Genomic DNA, 11635 nt, shown 5'->3' with positions numbered 1-11635 from the left:
TATTGCTATTCTTTGCATTTTGTTCCCATCTTGAAAGGACTTTGTGACCACATGCCACTATCAGCCATTCATGGTGGAAAAGAAAACATGGGGAAAAAAATAGCAGCTCAAGAATGTGCTTGCAGGTGCATCCTAATCACAAAACTTCCTCCCACACTGCAAGTGTAGGAAGTGGACTTTCCCTCCAACACCAATGCATGTGTGTGCTGTGCAAAGCATGGGAGTTCAAGCCTAGGTGCTAGGGAACAGAAAAAAAAAGCTCATGAAATGGGCTTCATTCTGCTGAGCTGGCCATCAGCATGAGCAACTCCTGAAAAACCACATTGATATCATTCCTTTCTCTTCCTTCTTCCCTTCCCAGCTAACTTAACCTGTGCTTAAATCCTCCGTGGGAGGGGAAGCAGGGATGTGTGTACCAGCTCAGGATAATCCCATCCACCCACCTGACTACAGCTGTGCCAAGGCCCTGCTCCTAAGCAGGAAGAAATAGAGTTAGCTTTGGTGATCTGGAAGGAGTGGTGTGTTTCAACCTGGAGGACATTGCTTGCACCACATGGCAGAGCAAAGTCTAAAAATAAGCAGGTAGCATTTGATCCAACTGCAATAAAGTAAGAGTCAGCTCTTTATATCTAGGAGGGTCATTTTTGGGCCTCAAGCAGATCTCCTACATGGAGGAGGTTTCAGCCCCTCTCAGATCCTCTGGGATTACAGCAGCTCAAGTCTCCTGTATCCGTATTTTAGTGCTTGAAGCTTCATGTCCATCAGCCCCTGTGGTCCTTCCCTGCACCCACCAAGTCCCTGCTGCCCTACGTTACTTCTCCTCCAAGAGTTCCATCTCTATCCCAGGGCTAGTGACCCTGGTCCTGTCACCCAGCAGATCCATGTCCTCATTAGCATCTAAACCAGCTGATGGTGAAGACAGTTCAAGGGGAAAGTCAGATGGTGTTTTGAGGGTGCTGAATGCCAGGGTATCAGCCTTTCTACCCAGACAGCAGTGCCTGCTCCTTCAGGACCAGTGTGGAGCAGTGCTCTGCTGGGAGCCCTCTCCAATCTCTTGCTTGATGAACCAAGTAGTACTGATATTATTCTCTTTTTTTTTTTTTTTTTTCCCTACCATTAATGCAGAGATGCTGATGGCTCCTTTTCCTGCTGGTGAAGGGTAACAGTTTAGTGGAGAGCAACCAGTTACCCAGTTAGCAAACAGGTCATTTTGTATGGGCAATGGTCTCCTCTCCCAGCCCATCCAGGATGTGCACACTGGGTCCTTCCTGGGGTTTGCTGCTTCCAAGCCTCTGATCAAGAAAGGCTTTTTGTCCCTATGTCTGCCCTGATCTGGTCTGACCAGCCATGACTGAGCTTGGTCCAAGGGACAGTGGCACCAGGGAGGGCTGGAGATATCCCCCAAGGACAGAGGGATGGGGGGATGTGCTCTGGCAGGGAGGATGAATGTCTCCTGGCCAGCCCCATGCATCCTGGAGCCACTGACACCCCATTAGAGGGCAGTGCCTGTGATGGCACTTAATGTCCAAGCACTCGGTGGCCAAAGCATCCCACATGGCAGGGGTACCATCCCACCAAGCACCTTCTTCCCAGAGTCAGGATGTAACGAGACATGAGAGAGGTAATAACAGATAGAATCTAAAAAAATAGAAAATTCTGGTGGCTGATGCTGCTTACTCATTCCCACTAATCAAACCAACATCTTCTCCCTGCCTGACTTTGTACAGTGTCTCCCTGTGCTGAATCATTACAGCCACCCACCCGCAGAGCTCCCTGTGACCACCTCCTTCTCCCAGTGGCACCAAACACTTTCACCTTGGGCCACCTACAGGCCATGGCACCCAGGCACCCCACCCTGGGGTGCAGTTGCTCTTCTGCACAAGGTGAGGGCGCGAGAAGATAAGCAAAAGCATCTTCTCTCCAGATTCACCTCCCCTGGAGCCCCAGCTGCACCCCCTCCTCCAAGCAAGTTCCTGCAGGAGTGGTTGTTCTAGAGTCAGTACAGCAGCTGCTGCCTGCACAGGAGGTGTTGTGGGAGCTGATTTCTCTTGCTTGAGAGAGAAATGAGGGGTGGAAGGGAGGCAAAAGCAGCCCTTTGAAGCTGCCAAGCCAGTCCCTGTGCAAGCTTCCCATCCCTTGTTCCACTGACGCAACGGGGAGTGCCCCGGCCCTGACAGGACTTGTGTCTCTGCTGTGAGCCAGCAAAACAGCTGCCCCTTGAGAGGGATCATCATGGGCTTGTTTCACTCCTTAAGACAGAAACCTAGCCTAGGAACCTTAGCTGTCTGTGCATGGACTCTGTGCATGGTAAGGAGTCCTGAAGCAAAGACCTTGCAGTAGCTCCCCAGCTCCACACGCTGGTGGGCAGGGGGCAGGGGGCAGCCCCTGAGCTCTGTGCAAGGGGCTGGGGAAGCCCATGGCCAAGAGCCTTTTCTGAGGAGCAGCTTAGTGCCTGGGCTTGTCCTTCATTTTGTGAGCAGATAAACACCAAGCAGGGAGAACCAGACATCCCCACTGGAGGCTGTGGAGATCTGGAGGTGAGAAGCTGCCTGGAATTAAGGGATTTCTGAGGGCTGATCCCTGGTGGGGCTGCCACATGCCAGGGCTGAGAAGAGAAACAAACCCAGAAAGGGTGAAAGGTGGAAGGAGAGGTCCAGCTGTCCCTGGAGACCCAGCAGCAGCTGTAAGACTCCAGGACTCACTCACAGTCTTGCCAGCAGGCCCTCCTCTACCCACCTCCTGGCAAGGAGGACGTTTTACTGGGGAGGTGTTTGCTGTGGAAAAAAACCCAGCAGCATGGACGTTTAAATGATGATGTCTGGCACCACCTGCCCAGGTCCTGAGGCCCCTCCCATACCTATGACATTGTTGGGCTCCCTGGGACTGCTCGGCCCATCAATTGCTTTGGCTGAAAGCAGAGCTCCCCTGTGCGTCAGCAGCCATTACTTCACCTCCTTCCCTCCAGCCACAAGCTGACTGCAGCGTCAGGGAGATGGCTCCATTATTCATGTGTGTAGATGAGATGCCAGCTCCTGATTTTCCACCCTCCTTGACTCACCAGCTTGCTCCTCAGCTCCTGTCCTCCTCCCCAGGACATGATGGAGAAAGGAGTCTCAACACCTTTCAGAGACCTCTCTTCCGAGCCTTGGGTGCAGCTTCTGGCCAAAGGGGATCATCCAGAAAGGAGGCAGGGAAAGAAATCTGGTTCATATCGTTTGCTGGGGTGTCCAGTGAGATGTCTGGCCAGAAGTCCCTTGGGAACACAGTGCTGTGTGGGAGGGAGACAGGAAAGACCTGCTAGGCAGATCAGTCTTCCCAGGCAGGAAAGGAAGGGTTGAAGTTGAGTCCCAGGAGAGGGAGACTATCTATGGAGAAACACTCCATAGTGTGTCCTGAAGTGATCCAGCAAGGCAACCAAGGAAACTCCATGCAGGAAAAGGCAGAGCAAACACACAGAAACCAATCCAACCTCGTCAGGACAGTGGTAGGCTCTGCATGGTGCATCTTCTCCCAGGAAGGAGATCTTTTGGAGTAGTGCTAAATGATGTTTCCAAAATGTCTGGAGCAGAGAAAGCAGAAAACTAAATGTTGGAAGTGAGTATGAAAGTAACAGAGCAAGAGAGAGAGGAAACACTGGCATGGTGTGATCTGGACATGTGCCCATCCTCAGGGTTCTGCCTGTGGGTCTGGGTCTCCTCATCGCCTCTGTCTCTTACAGAGACCCGGAAGAAACTCAGAGGAGGGACACAGGAACGACTCAAACTCTGGAGCAGTCTCTGTGCAAGGAAAGACTCCGTGGCCAGAAAAAGAGGTGACAGAGAGGGGTGTGGTACAGACCTGCACAGTCTTGGGAGGCATGTGAGGCTATGCAAGGGGTGATTATTCACCATCTCTTCTAGCAAAGGAGTACAAGCTCCAGGCAAAACTACCCAGAGGGAAGTTTGAAGCAAGGAAAAGGAAGTGGTTCTTGGTGCAATGTGTAGTTAAACTGGGGAGCTCCTTCCCACAGGATGTGACAGATGCAAAGCATTTAAACAGGAACTGGATGAATTCATGGAAGAAAAATCCTTTGGGTTATTAAATACAAAGAACCACAACCTCTTCCTTAAGGAGGGAGGACTGGTGGGAGCTCAGGGATTATTCTTGGGAAGTCTTGTCCCTTTACTTTGGGCCTCTGTAAGCTTCTGGTGATGGCCATAGCTGGAGCCAGGATATTCACCAGATGAGCTGTGTCACAGCTCTTATGTTTGGTCAAACTGCTGCCCTGAGATGAAGCCACAGAGTGGGCAGCTCCCTGGGACCATGGCACCCTGCTTTCTCACCTGAGGGGAGCCTGGGCTGCTCTGGTCACAGGCTCTGCAGGGTGACTGTCCCATCTGTGGAGTTCAGCAAAACCTGTCCCATGTGCCAGGCCAACCAAGCCACCACGAGGTGGTCCCATTCCCTTTGGGTTTAGGAGAATATTTAGTAAGAGAAGTTCACTATTTCTCTTGAAGCACTTTTCAGAATGCCTCACCTTGGTGAACATCCCTCTGCCCCATCTCCTCTGCATTTTCAGGCAGCATGGAGCCTATCAAAAGCAAAGATTTGCTGCTAACAGCCTTCTGGTAATGTCCTTGAGACAGAGGAGGTGAAAAGACCTCAGAATTCTTGGAGACCACAACACAAGTTCTGGTCACAAAAAGTCATTGTAAAAAAGTCCTTTTGCTAGGACTCAGTCCTGCCTCTGTCACCAGCCTGAACCTCTGGGTGCCCATCTCCTCAGCTGCTTAATGCTCCCAAGAGTTCTAATCAGCTCAGAGATGGCAGGAGCTGACTATTTGGACTGAGCAGCTGCTTCCAGCATCTTCTGCTTGCCTGCTGCCATCCAGTCTGATGGTAGGGTCTGATCACTGGGATACCCTTGCAGCCCTACTGAATTCAGCCTGAGTTTGGAGATTTCTGAACTCCATCGTGACAAAGCAAACCTCACAGCAAGAGCACTCAGACAGGGGCTGACAGGTACCTGGAATTCCCTGCAATGTTCTCAGCAAATGGGTACCAGCTGCTAGGTACAGAGACTCCACTGATTTGACAAGAGTCCAGTCTGTCTCCTCTGTTGTTTGAGAGGGGGTCCCACAGAGGTGAAACAAATAAAAATTTCTATTTTTAGAAACATTTGGGCTTGGTGTCATTTTTCAAAGAGGTGACTGACAGGGCTTCATGTGCTCCAGAGACTGAACACACCAGTTGCAGGATGGGTCACTCTTGGCAGCTACCTCTGGAAGTAAAGAGGACACTTGGGGGGAAAATGGATCCTTTTTTGTAGCTCCTGCTCCAAGATGCCATCAGCAACTGTCCTGGTACAGCAGCACAGAGGTGATGGGATAACCAGCACTGTGACTGGCAGAGAGCTCCCAGTCAGGCCCTGGAATATGTTTTGACTTAATGTGTTATTGCTGCAGTTTGTGCTGCAGAATCCAAGGGATGCTCTGGATGCATTACCAACCTTTCAGCCATCAGTGACACAGGACAGAGGAATGCTGTCACCTGCTGCACCCCATGGCTGCAGCACATCTGCCCTTGGGTGAGTGTCAAACATTCATTTCTTCCCATCTGGTCTCAAAGCTTTTCTTGTCTCCCTCCCTGCAAAGAGGAGTCAGGTCCCACACATCTGAATCTTCCCAGGAAGCCTCAGAGCAATGTAAATTCTCTGTCTCACATGGCAGGTTGGGTGTCAGTCTCAGGGAACTGTGGCTCAGCCATTGAATGCCTTCCCCTCCTCTGGGGACCCTGGGGGACTCAGTCCTGTTGGAGGCAGGGTCACAAGAGACCTTGGGACAGCAGGGGAACCACTTCCCTGAGGAGAGAGGTGATGTGCCTGAGTCCCACTGAGATTTTGATCTTCTCCCCATATATCAATGGGCTTTGGACCAGGCCAGCAGCACCTGTAACCAGGACAAGCCATCCTTGCTGTGTGACATTCCTATGGCCTCACAGACCCACAGGAGATGGATGCAGAAAGGAACATGGATACAAGAACACCACACCCAGAACTCCATGCAGCAACAAATAAAAATGTCTGTATTTTCACTGAGACTCGGTGCCAACAAGACACACACAGAGCAGCAGCTAGCAGAGCCATTTTCCCCCCCATCCTGACACTGCTCCACAGCTGAATCTGCTCTTGGGCTGCTGGAGGTGCTCTCCTGCCCTGTAGCAGGAGCAGAAGACTATGCAGAGGGAGCTTGTGTTCCTCCTGCCAGGCCTGCAGTCCCTGCAGAGCAGAGAGCAGGCTCACCCCTTGCTGATGCTGCTGCCAGCTTTGTATCATGGGTGTCAGCAAAGCACCTTGCACTTCAAGGCGCCTTCCAAGGGCACTCAAGTGACAAGTCCAGTGCCTCTGAGCAGCAAGGCAGCAATTCCATCCAGTGCCTGAAAAGTGGCTGAAAGCTGCTTTGCTGTGTCACAGAGCCTGGGACAAGCTGTCCCTGCAGGGTCTCGCTCCCACCCAGCTCTGGGACTGAAGCTGCAATGTCCCCAGCTGGCTCAGAGTGTGGGCATGCCTGTTTCTGTGGCTGCCTGCATGTGGCTGAACATCTAACAGGGACACCTGCTTTTGCAAACCATGGCTCCTGCTCCCATGAGTTGTGCTGAGCTGATGTTTATTGGTGCTAAAATTAGCTGGAGCCCCATCAATAAAGGAACCCTTGAAAGAGCTTGCTCTCGAGAGCATCAAAACAGGAGAGCCTGCACCCTTTTTTTCTGCTTACTCAGCCCCCCAGATGATAAAGTGGGATCCACATGGCATGACTGATGCTCAGGAGGAGATGTGGAGCAAGGCCTTGTGTGGCTGATCGATTTGTTAGTGATATTTCCAGTGCTGTGGTGACAATAACATGTGATGAGCTTTTCCCCTGCTCTGGCACTTTCCATTCTGCTCTATTCACAAAGGCTAATGAACCAGAGCTTGTGATGGTCTTTGGAGGAGGGGAGAGAAAAAAATCAGGCATAGTAAAAAAGCATCTCTCAGCCCATGTTTTGTTGTTTTGTTCTGGTTTTTAAGCTCAACAAGAATCAGCTTTTGAATGAAATGACAAACTGCTCCATTGGGTAGAGAAGATGTTCAGACCTGTGGGTGGAATGTTGGAAGGGATAGGACACAGGTGGAACCTACCCCTGGGAAGATGCTCATGAAAGGGCTGGAGCCCCAGATTTCTAGCCACTATTTGCTGGAATCAGGCACTCTGGTTTAAGTCCAAATCCTGGGATACTTTGCCCAGTAGCATCTCAGCCCCACGTCCTTATGCATGGCATCCAGGGGATGGGCCAGCACCCAGCATCCCTCAGAGCTGCTCTTCTGTGAATCTCCCCCAGGATTCAGAATTTAGGAGTATGGCCTAGGAAATGTCATGTTTAAAATCACAGAGACATTTACAAACAAGACCCTGGAGGGATGAAGCTTCTTTCCACAGTGCTGTTCTCTCCAGGCTCTCTAGGATCCTTTTGAACATGTTTTTCTTTCCAAACTTGGGAGGAAGCAACTTGTTTTTAAAAAGAAATGGAAGGAGCTGTAATGCTCTGACTCCAAAGGAATCATGACCCCTGAGGAGGTGCTGATAAAAGCCATTGCATGATGTGCTGCTAGTGGTAAAATCACCAGACTCAGCAGCCCTTGATCAGGTCCCTCGCCTGCAATCTGCTTGCATGATAATCCTCATCCTAAGGAAGCCTCTGAGAGTTCTAAGGATCAAGAGGTGGGAGGCAGAGGGAGCATCCCTGCTGCAGAGGGGCCTGGGGGACAGGGGGACATTTGTCCTCCAAGAATAAGGTGATGGCAAACCAGCTGGGATGGGCTGTGCTCAGCTGGCTGCTGCCACTGGAGAGCAGCACTGTCCCCACCCAGCACAGCCAAAGCCTGCCCAGGGGACGCAGCACAGAGCTGGCCACATCCTGCACTCCAGGCTCCTTCCCTGATGCTCCAGCAGACACTCTGCACCACCTGCTTTTGTTCCTCTTATCCTCCCTGGACTCCTAAACCACAGAATATGGCATGTATACAAATCCATGTTCCCTAAAATAGTTCAAGAAATGATACCTGGGAGGAAAGATTCACTCCCAGGTGTATCAGCCACCATCCACAAGCTGAATTATTTTGTGTTAGAGTAGACTCACCTCAGTGATTTTAACATGACTGCTTTAAGCAGAGTCACAGAGGAAATGTGCCTTGGATGCCAAATGCCAGCACTCCGCTCTAGCAGAGTAATTAATTCTAAAGCACCAGAGAAACTGCTGCTGAGGACTTATCTGTATCACTTGACATGCAGTGAATCATCTGTGCAGTCATTTACATCTTTTTGGCCCATGGTTTTCTTTGGAGTCTCTCACCTCACCCATCCACTCAAGTACTCAAAGCAATTTCAAGTCTGACATCACTGGAAAGTTTGGACCTCAGCTTCACCCCCATTCAGCAAATTGTTCCCAGTGACTGTGCCAAAGGAAAGGAGGTGCAGTTCCTCCCTCTACCTACAACACTTCTGGAGCTGCACAGCTTCCTGACACTGCAGTAGAAAAAAGTAGGGAAGGAACCACTTTTGGAAACCTCATGGCCTTTCGGAGAGTAGAACAAGGTAAAAGAAGGTATCCCAAGGGAAACCAGATGGGCTCCATCAAGGAGCTCCTAGGGATCTTGTGTCTCTGAGTCTTTTTGCCTGGGTGGATAGTCTGAGCTCTGCAGCAGAGCCAGGGAAAGCCAAGCAGCCTTCAGACACTGCTTCTTGGCACTACTATGTTTGCTGGAGAAACTCTGCAGGAAAGTCTTCCAGGGAACAAGTTCATTGGTAGAGCTCCAGACATGCACTAACAGCATTTCCTATGAATCACCAAAATGGCTTGAAAATCCTCCTTTTCCTGCAGTACTGAAAAAACCCCTTTTCCCAAACAGCCAAAAATGTCCCAGACTGAAGAATTCCCCTCTTAACTTCTTGCAAAATTTGGAAATGGTGCTGTTAGCACATGGACATCATCTCCCTGGGCCAAGATATCTTTGGTTCAATCCAAGTGCTGCAAGAATGAGATTTCTCCCACGGATTTAGCCCTGCTCCAGGCTCTGTCCAGCCAGCCAGAGCCATACCCCAGCTCCAGGGCTCCCTGTGTCCCTTCCCTGCTGGAGGATGAGCAAAACACAATGCTGTATCCATCCTGCCAGGGCTGCAGATGATGGGGTCTGTCTGGAGACATGATGCAGTCAAATGAAAGGGTTTGGCAGAAAAGTTCTTTTACAGCAGTGCCAGACACAAAATCCCAGGCTCTGGGTCAGACATGGCACGGATGTGCAAATCTTTACTGAAGGAATAAAGCATCTCCTGTGCTGGCTGTAGCCCCAGACTAGAAGACATGACAACTTTCTGAAGGCTATGCACAAAAACTTAAATCAGGCCTCCTTGCCAAAAATAATGGTGCCTCTTGCCTTGTGTCAGCACTGGCATTGAAGCTTTGTGCTGGGAGCCAGCATGGCAAACACAGCCTGTGTCAGACTGCTCTGGAAAAAGTTATTTTCAACCTGGAGCAGTTCCCTGGACTGACTCCCTGCAGCCCTATGCCAGCCCCACCAGCAGGAGGGCAGGGACAAGTGTCCCTGGCAAGGGTGACAGCAGCATCTCTTTGGTACAGTGGATGCCCTTGGCATGGGTGGGTGTCACGAAGGATATTGCCCAAGGAATGTGAAGGGACCAGATCCTTCTCCCCTGCTGCAAGGCCCTGGTGAGCCCCACATCACCCGGCTCTGCAGGGAAGCAGGGTTTGGGAAGATGGGTGGTGCCAAAGCCACCTTGTGAGGAGTCCTTGGAGGGTGCCCAGGCAGGACTGCCCAAAGGTTGCTGTGTCACAGGGGGGAGGTGAGCTACCTCAGGTGCACAAGCCTGGTTTGGTTCCTACTGGTACGAGCTCCTCACCTCCAGCTACTTTCCAAAACACCATAAATTCTGCTAAAAATAGCTGGTGGGAAAATAAACCTTGGTCAGCTGGAGCCTGAGGGCTCAGGAGGAGGGCAAATACCCCTGCATGAAGGGCACACTGCTGATGGGAGCACGAGAGGATGCTGGAGCAGAATGGGTGTCCTCATATAGGCAACCTGCTATGTCTCCAAACTTGCAACTCTGATATAATTTAAAACACAGAGCCATGCCAGAAGCTCACTTGCCCCTCCTGTGAAGAGCAAAGAAATATTGAGAGGAATTTGGCTGCCCAGGACTTAGTGGGACCCATTGGTGACTTCTCAGCTTGTGTACCTGAATGCAGATTTTGCCCACTTACAAGGAAAACTGGGACCAAAACTGCTTTATGTTCTCTATTTCTTTGAGACAGTGAAGACTTCAGAAAAAAGATAGGACCTTGGGTTGAAGATACAGACCTTGTTTTTTCTTGAGTACGCTGTGTACACAGGGTGAATGTCCCCCTCTGGAGAGGGGCTGATGCTGGGTAGCTGGAGGACTATCTGAAGATGGAAGACACCAGTTTTATCTGAAGATTTTGGGCTCCTGGTGACCCCTTTCCTCTTCTTCCTTTGCATCTTTACCTGACCCTGCCATGAGACAACTGGATTCTCTAAACCATCAGAGAATTACCTTGGCCAAACAAGGGAATTCTCCTCTGCCAGGTTAGGAATGTGCATCAGTTCAGGAGGGACCAGAGTGCTGGAGCAGCTGGCTGGGAGGCAGCAGGATTCTGCCACTGGGCAGAGGGATGGGGTCTGCCAGCTCCTGTAACTTTGCCCTTTGTGGTCCATATTGCAGAAGCACTCAGGATGTACACCCCTGAGTAGCAGCAGCAGGTGGAAAGCCCTGGGAAATGGCAGGACTCTGGAGAAACTCAGAAATTATAACTTGAACTGAAAGCAAGCTGACTGCTCTGGAGCAGAGGCACTGCATGCCCTTTGACTTTTTCAATCATGACTTTGGTTAGCTTGTCATTTTGGTGTTCCTCCCTCCCCAGGAGCCTTTGAACAAGAGCCCAGGATATCCCTGCTGCTCAGGAGTGTGAGCTGTTCCCTCTTGCTCCAACTTCACAGCAGCACATATTTGCTGACACAGTTACAAGCACACAAACAGGATGCTGCTCCATCAGTGCTGCAGCAAACAGATGGTTTATTATACTGAAAACACTCCTTTCCTCTGCTGGGATGAAACTAAGAGTTTTGGGACTGCTGTTTCAAAGCAGGCAAAGTAAAGGATGAGCAACACTGGGACCGAGGAGGGCCAATCACACTGGACAGGCTTGGTCATGCAGCAGGACTTCCAGCCTCTCTTCTGGAAAGAGAAGAGAGGGGATTTATTCCTTTCACTCTATCAAGTGATGCAGCTAATAAGCATGCTTTTGTTGTCCTGGTATCCCTGAAATATGTGAAAAATAATAATGAACAGGAATTAAAATATAGGTTGTGGATACTCTATCATTCCAGTTTTCCCCACCTGCTTTGGTGGTGGTGCTGAGGCTGGTGGTGTTATCCCTGCTGGCAATGATTTCAGGGATTCTTGTGGTCTCTCCTGGGTGCCTGCAGAGTGCCTTTCTGGGCATGTTCCTTCAGTTTTCCCATCTGACTGCTCCCATTTAGTGTTTTGGCTGACTGTCTTTGCCAAGAAGTGACAATCCTTGCACT

This window comes from Heliangelus exortis, chromosome 15 (assembly GCF_036169615.1).
Source record: "Heliangelus exortis chromosome 15, bHelExo1.hap1, whole genome shotgun sequence".
Taxonomy (NCBI): Eukaryota; Metazoa; Chordata; class Aves; order Apodiformes; family Trochilidae; genus Heliangelus; species Heliangelus exortis.
Note: the sequence above shows the minus strand (reverse complement) of the source record.